The sequence below is a fragment of the Leptonychotes weddellii genome, chromosome 4, assembly GCF_054177405.1.
Source record: "Leptonychotes weddellii isolate Sample4059 chromosome 4, ASM5417740v2, whole genome shotgun sequence".
Taxonomy (NCBI): Eukaryota; Metazoa; Chordata; class Mammalia; order Carnivora; family Phocidae; genus Leptonychotes; species Leptonychotes weddellii.
In genome coordinates this window covers 28775413-28780903 of record NC_138372.1, presented here as the reverse complement: position 1 = coordinate 28780903, position 5491 = coordinate 28775413, and the positions used below count along the sequence as shown (strand labels likewise).

Here is a 5491-nt window from a genome sequence, read left to right as displayed (position 1 = left end):
AAGCAAAAGAACTGAAAAAGCTATGCCACACAAACTATAACTAAAAGGACACTGGAGGAACTATAGTAAATCAGACAGAGCGGCCTTAGGAGAAGGAATATCACTAGCCATAAAGAAGAGACATCTCATAAACTGTCAGTTCATCAAGAAGGCAACGATCCTACGCATTAATGCATCTGATAACAGAACTTAAAGCAGAGTTGACAGAACTAAAGGGAGATACAGACGAAACCACAATATAGATTGTAACACTCCTTTCTCAGTAATTGATACAAGTAGACAAAAATGTATCAAGGGTTCAGATTTGAACAACCTATCAGCCAACGGAAACTAACAGACATTTATAGAAACACTATACCTACCAACCGCAGAATATAAATTCTTTTTAAAACTTTTTATTTTGAGATAATTATAGATTCCCGTACAGTTGTAAGAAATAACACAGAGATCCCATGTACTCTCTACTGGGAACAAAGCAGTTTTGATTGGAAAGGGGCATGAGGGAACTTTCTGAGATGGTGGAAATGGTCTATATTTGGTTACAGGGTGTACATATATGCCAAAATACAACTATACACTTTCTTAAGTGTATTTTCCTATATTTAAATTGTATCTCAATTTTTAAAAAATTTAATCTTTTCCTAGCACTAAGAATCCCATCAGTTTTTGACAAATGTCAAGAGGCGAGGAATTCCAGATAGTGGAATGTAGAGATAACTCTTTAAATAATTAGACTATTATAACTTCTTCCCTATTGCTGTAAGTAACTTTGAAATGCATTTCAATCCTAGAAGGAATCAGCATCTGAATCAGCTAAGGAAAGTGGGATTGTAAACAGCTAGAAAAAACTGCCCCATCACCAAGCAAATAAAGACAAGAGATAAACTCAAATCCTGTCCCATCTAACTTCAGAACCCCAGTTCTTTTCACTTAAAACTCTCTGTCATCGAATAACAGCTCATTTTAATAGTCTTCCTTTCTCACTCATTCTACAATTTTCCTCCTGTTTCTCCTATGCTTCTAGGCAGTAGTGAGGACAGCCCGTGAGAACTGCCCATCCTGTCTAACGTGTGTGCCGTGTGGCCAGACCATTTCTTCCCCATTCACTTCTCCTTCAGTTGCAGTTTGACCTCTGCTCCCAATACTATACTAAGGGTCACTGCAGTGATATGTGTTCAGCACTTAAGAATGTCAGGACCTTCTTCTTCCTTAACAAAGCTTGTTTCTGAGTATAAAATACTAAAAAAAAAAAAAAAAACCTGATGTACATCTTAGACTCCAAGTGGTTATGTGTTTGTTTTTAGGGGCTAGAATTCTATCACTCATTTTGCTTTCTCTACGGAAATCAGCACAGCGTTAAATCTAGATGTTGGTCACAAACAAGAGTTAATAATAGGAGGGAAGCCACCATGAGTAGGGGAATGGCCACCACTGCAGCCCAGGTTTCTGTATAAGAGCAGCTTGCACTGAGCTCCCTATGTTGAACCTGTTAGCCCCAACACCACCCCACACTAAAAGGAAAAAAAAAAAAAGGCAAGTTAAAGCCTTAAAAAACAAACAGCATGTCAAGAAAATGAAAGGAAACCAACCCACCTGGGATTCTGCTGCTGGGGACCCAGACGTGACTTCATCCTTCAAACTTTCTTCCTGGGTCTCATCAACATCCTGAGAGAGCAGCGCTAAAGAAGGGAAAGAGTTATGAGGTTTGCATCTCCCCAAATCTCCCAAATAGAAAAATTGCCTGAAGATCTACTGAACATGGCTTTTCTCTCAAAACATTCACAGAGAGGGACACTTAGAGCAACTCAGAGCAGTCGGAGCCTCCTTAACGAGGAGGGCCTGCAGTGCATTGCTTTGGGCATTAACACTTCCCAATGGTCAACGCTGGTCCAAAAGCACAGATCTAGGCCACTCCTCTGTTCAAAGGTTTCTGACAAGAAAGAAAAATCCAAACGCTTCCCATGGACTTCAAGGTGCTCTACAACTTGCCTGAAGCATCCTTTCCCAGCATTTGTTTCTGCTATCCACCATCCTTTATCCATCCTACACATACACTGACCACATTCTTAGCCTTCAGTTAGACCAGGATATTCCCCATATTCCCCATTTCTGAACCACTCTTCAAGGCACTCTTTTCTGTACCCTTTCCCCAAATCTTCTACAAAAAACGTAGACATCTTTCAAGGCCCAATTCAATGCTATCTGCTTTGTGAAAATTTCTCCAATAAATACAATCAGAAGAATGTTTCCCGTCTCTTGTCTTCAAAAAGAAGTTTACCATAGCATCTTCTTAAGCTACCTTCTATTATTTTAATCTGGATATGTGTCTTATCTCCATCAATTAACAATAAGCATTGGAGATCATCATTCATTTTTCAATCGGTCAAGATGCTTAGCAAGGTCCCTGCCTGACACAGCTAGAATAGATATCAGCTGGACTTGAAGTGTTAAAGGTATGAACTAAGAGACCGTGTGAGACACACAAATTCCTCTGTCCATCTGTCCTGACCAGACCACCAGATAATGTGTAATCTTGGACACGTTTCCCACTGACCACCTGTAAATTGAGAGTCATCAAGCATGTCATTCCTTCCTCTCCGAAAGAATGGTTCCTTTTGAAAAACACTGGCTTTCGGCCAAAATGACCAAAACTTATGAAGGAAGACCTTGGGAGGGCTTTAGGGAGTGGAAAACCTTGACCTCACTGTCTGCGAATCCCATATACTTGGGAGCCACTGGTGGGGAACACTGTTGTGTGCTGTACCTGAGGACTGGAGACGGGAACGCATGGGCACATGGCACAAGGAGCCCATGCTCAGAGCCTAACACTTCCTCTCATCACTAACCCGTTCCCAAAAGCCATAAGCCCGAACCCCAAAGACCTGCTTTCCCCCAATTTTCTCCCCAAGAGACCACCTCAGTGAAGTGTGTACCTATCTTTTCACACACAATTGAGAATTCTTCTTTCCCCATTCCCCTCCATCAGCCTATTCTCACCTTCTCCTTCAAACATCTTAGTCACGTCCTCCCACAAGGGCGCCCCCTCCTTGGCCTTCTTTGGATGGCGCAACTTCACCCAGGTGCTGGCCTCCGTGGGCAGGGTGATCAGGAGCTGCTGCAGCATGACGATGCCCACCCAACTGGGCTTGTCCACTTCTGGTGAGGTAAACTGCCAGAACCTCTACTGAGAGCCTTCACAGGTGTGTCGTCTCCTTTGAGCACAATCTCCTGCCCTCAGGACTTTGGTGTGTCCCTGTCGTACCAGAAGCTGGGGGCTCCTAGAGGCTGATATGACTTTAACTCTGAAAAACTGACTTCTCTCTTAAATTAAGTACTGCCCCTTTGGGAGGCAGCCAGTTGAGTAGGTTTGAGTGCATGCCTCTATATTCTTCTAGAGGAGCAAAAGGCAGAAGAGGGATCCAGAAGCATTCACCACACAGCCAGAACTCCAGAACTTGCAGAAATATATTTTAAACTGCTAAAGATCCAAAAACAAAGATTTGGCATCAATGTGGGAATAAGTATAATCAATGTTCTTGGATGTGGTTGTCTCCCAGTTCCATACGCACAAACACAAACAGCCAAAGATATACAAACAAGCATGGGCGCTGCCTTGACGTCCCCCCTTGTAAGCTGCAAGCATCTTTTGCCTGGACACAGGCTTTGGAGTTAAGAGGGCAAGTTTTGAAATCAGACAACTTGGGTTGGAATCCTGACACTTGTACTTGAAAGCTCTAAGGCACTTCAACTCTCTGAGCTTCAGTTTCTTCATCTATAAAATGGGGATAAAATTATACTTTATAGGGCTGTAATATTAATTGAAACGTCAGGCATACAGAAAACCCTTAATAAATATTACTATAAAGTTTTGTTATAATGCTGCATCACAGCATTATCTTTTAAGCTACTTTTTAAAAATAAGTAGAGATCTAAATTTAAAGTTCAAGTATCATAAGTGATGGAATAATCACACAGCTGCATTTTCACATGACCAAACAGCGCCAGACACATCCCCACCCACGCACATGCCCAGCAGCCGGCAAGTCCTTTTAACCTGTTAAGATGCCTCCTGGTTTCAGAAATGTTAAAATTGGGGGAGGGGTATGTGTTCAGACGGAGGAAATAACAGTACTCTTATCATGAGGACTACTGCAGAACTGTTTGTAGCAGGAAAATCTGTAAACAACTCAAATCTATCATCTTAACTAACCGCCCCCCACCCCCGACATCTGAGCAGGTGCCTCCGCAGCGACCAGGTCCAGCACATCTGGGGCCCCACGCACAGTCCGAGTTCCGTGCAAAGGGAGCTGGCTCAACTTTCTGAAGTTTGTGAGGAAGGGTACGTAGCTTACGGGCTCCGCCTCCCCCCACCCCCCCGCCCAACCCGGCCCCAAGCTGCGCCCGATGCACAAAAAGGAGCTGCATCCTGCGGGCTGGAGCATGTGGAAATAACCTGCCCCGAATACATAAAAGTAAACGTCTAGTTACCAAAGTGGGGAAACTTCCGAGCATCATTTGGAAGCTGGCCCTCCCCACTGCTCCCGGCCGTGCCTCCCCGGGACAGAGGCTGCAGACCCGCGAAGCCTCACCAGCTCGGCCCTGGACGCTGCTGGGATCAGGGACGCGGCCGCAAGAGCGCTCGCTCCCGAGGCTTTCGGCGCCACAGGGTGTCTCTTCAGAGGACCGGGAGGTAGCAGATTTTGTTCTTCCCCAGCTTTCGTAGACCACATGCCCCCGCTCACCGACGATTCTCCAAAACACGCCCCACGTTCCCGCAGGCTTCCTTCAGGAGCCCCGCGGGACCTCGGCCTCCGCCTCGGACGCGGGGTTTCTCTCGGCTCCCCGCGGAGCCGGCCTAAGGCCCGCCGCCGCACCGCATCACGCCGCCGCCCTCCCTGGCGGCCTTCCGCGGCCGCGCGCCGGGGAGGGGGTCTCCGCGGGCCGCAGTGGGAGGGCTGCCCCGACCCCGCTTCCCGCAGACGCGGACGAGGATACACCTCGCGGGCTGTCGCTGTGACGCCGGGCCGGCGCCGGCGGCCGGCTCCACCCGCCGCCCCGCCTCGTGGGCCGCAGCCCCGGGTCGCCCGACGCCTCAGTCCTCCCGCCGCGCCCCGCCGTCGCCCGCGGCGCCGGTGGCCCCCGCGCCGCCCGTCCCGCCCCGCCCCCGGTCCGGCCACCCCACGCGGCCGCGCAGCCAGCCGCCCGGCGCGCGCGTCTTCCGGCGGCTCCGCACACCCCGCTGCGGGCTCCGCCCACGAGGGGCCGCCCCGAGCCTGCCCACTCCCGGGAAGCCGGCGCACCCGAAAACCCGGCGCCAGAGCGACGGAGCGCGCCGGGGGCGCCCAGACCCAGGGGCAGCGGCCAGCCCGCCCACCGTGGGCGGGGCTAGGCGGCAGCCGGAGGGACCACGTGGCCCACCAGCTCTTCCGGTGGGGGAATCCCTTCTTTGTCATCCTGTCATTCGTTCGTTCAGCGACTATCTTGAGTGCCG

General features: G+C 49.0%; 1 long non-coding RNA gene across 2 annotated transcripts; it reads right to left on the bottom strand.

Annotated features, from left to right (window-relative positions):
• Positions 1-657: 657 nt before the first annotated feature.
• Positions 658-5119, bottom strand: LOC145721247 (uncharacterized). Of its 2 annotated transcripts, none has more exons than XR_014144832.1 (3): positions 4489-5119; positions 2998-3772; positions 658-1679 (listed from the first exon to the last, which is right to left on the bottom strand). It is a non-coding gene; the product is annotated as an uncharacterized LOC145721247 (long non-coding RNA). The 2 variants fall into 2 exon arrangements; XR_014144831.1 differs by having other exon boundaries at positions 662-1679; positions 2998-3478; positions 4489-5115.
• Between the last annotated feature and the right edge of the window lie 372 nt (positions 5120-5491).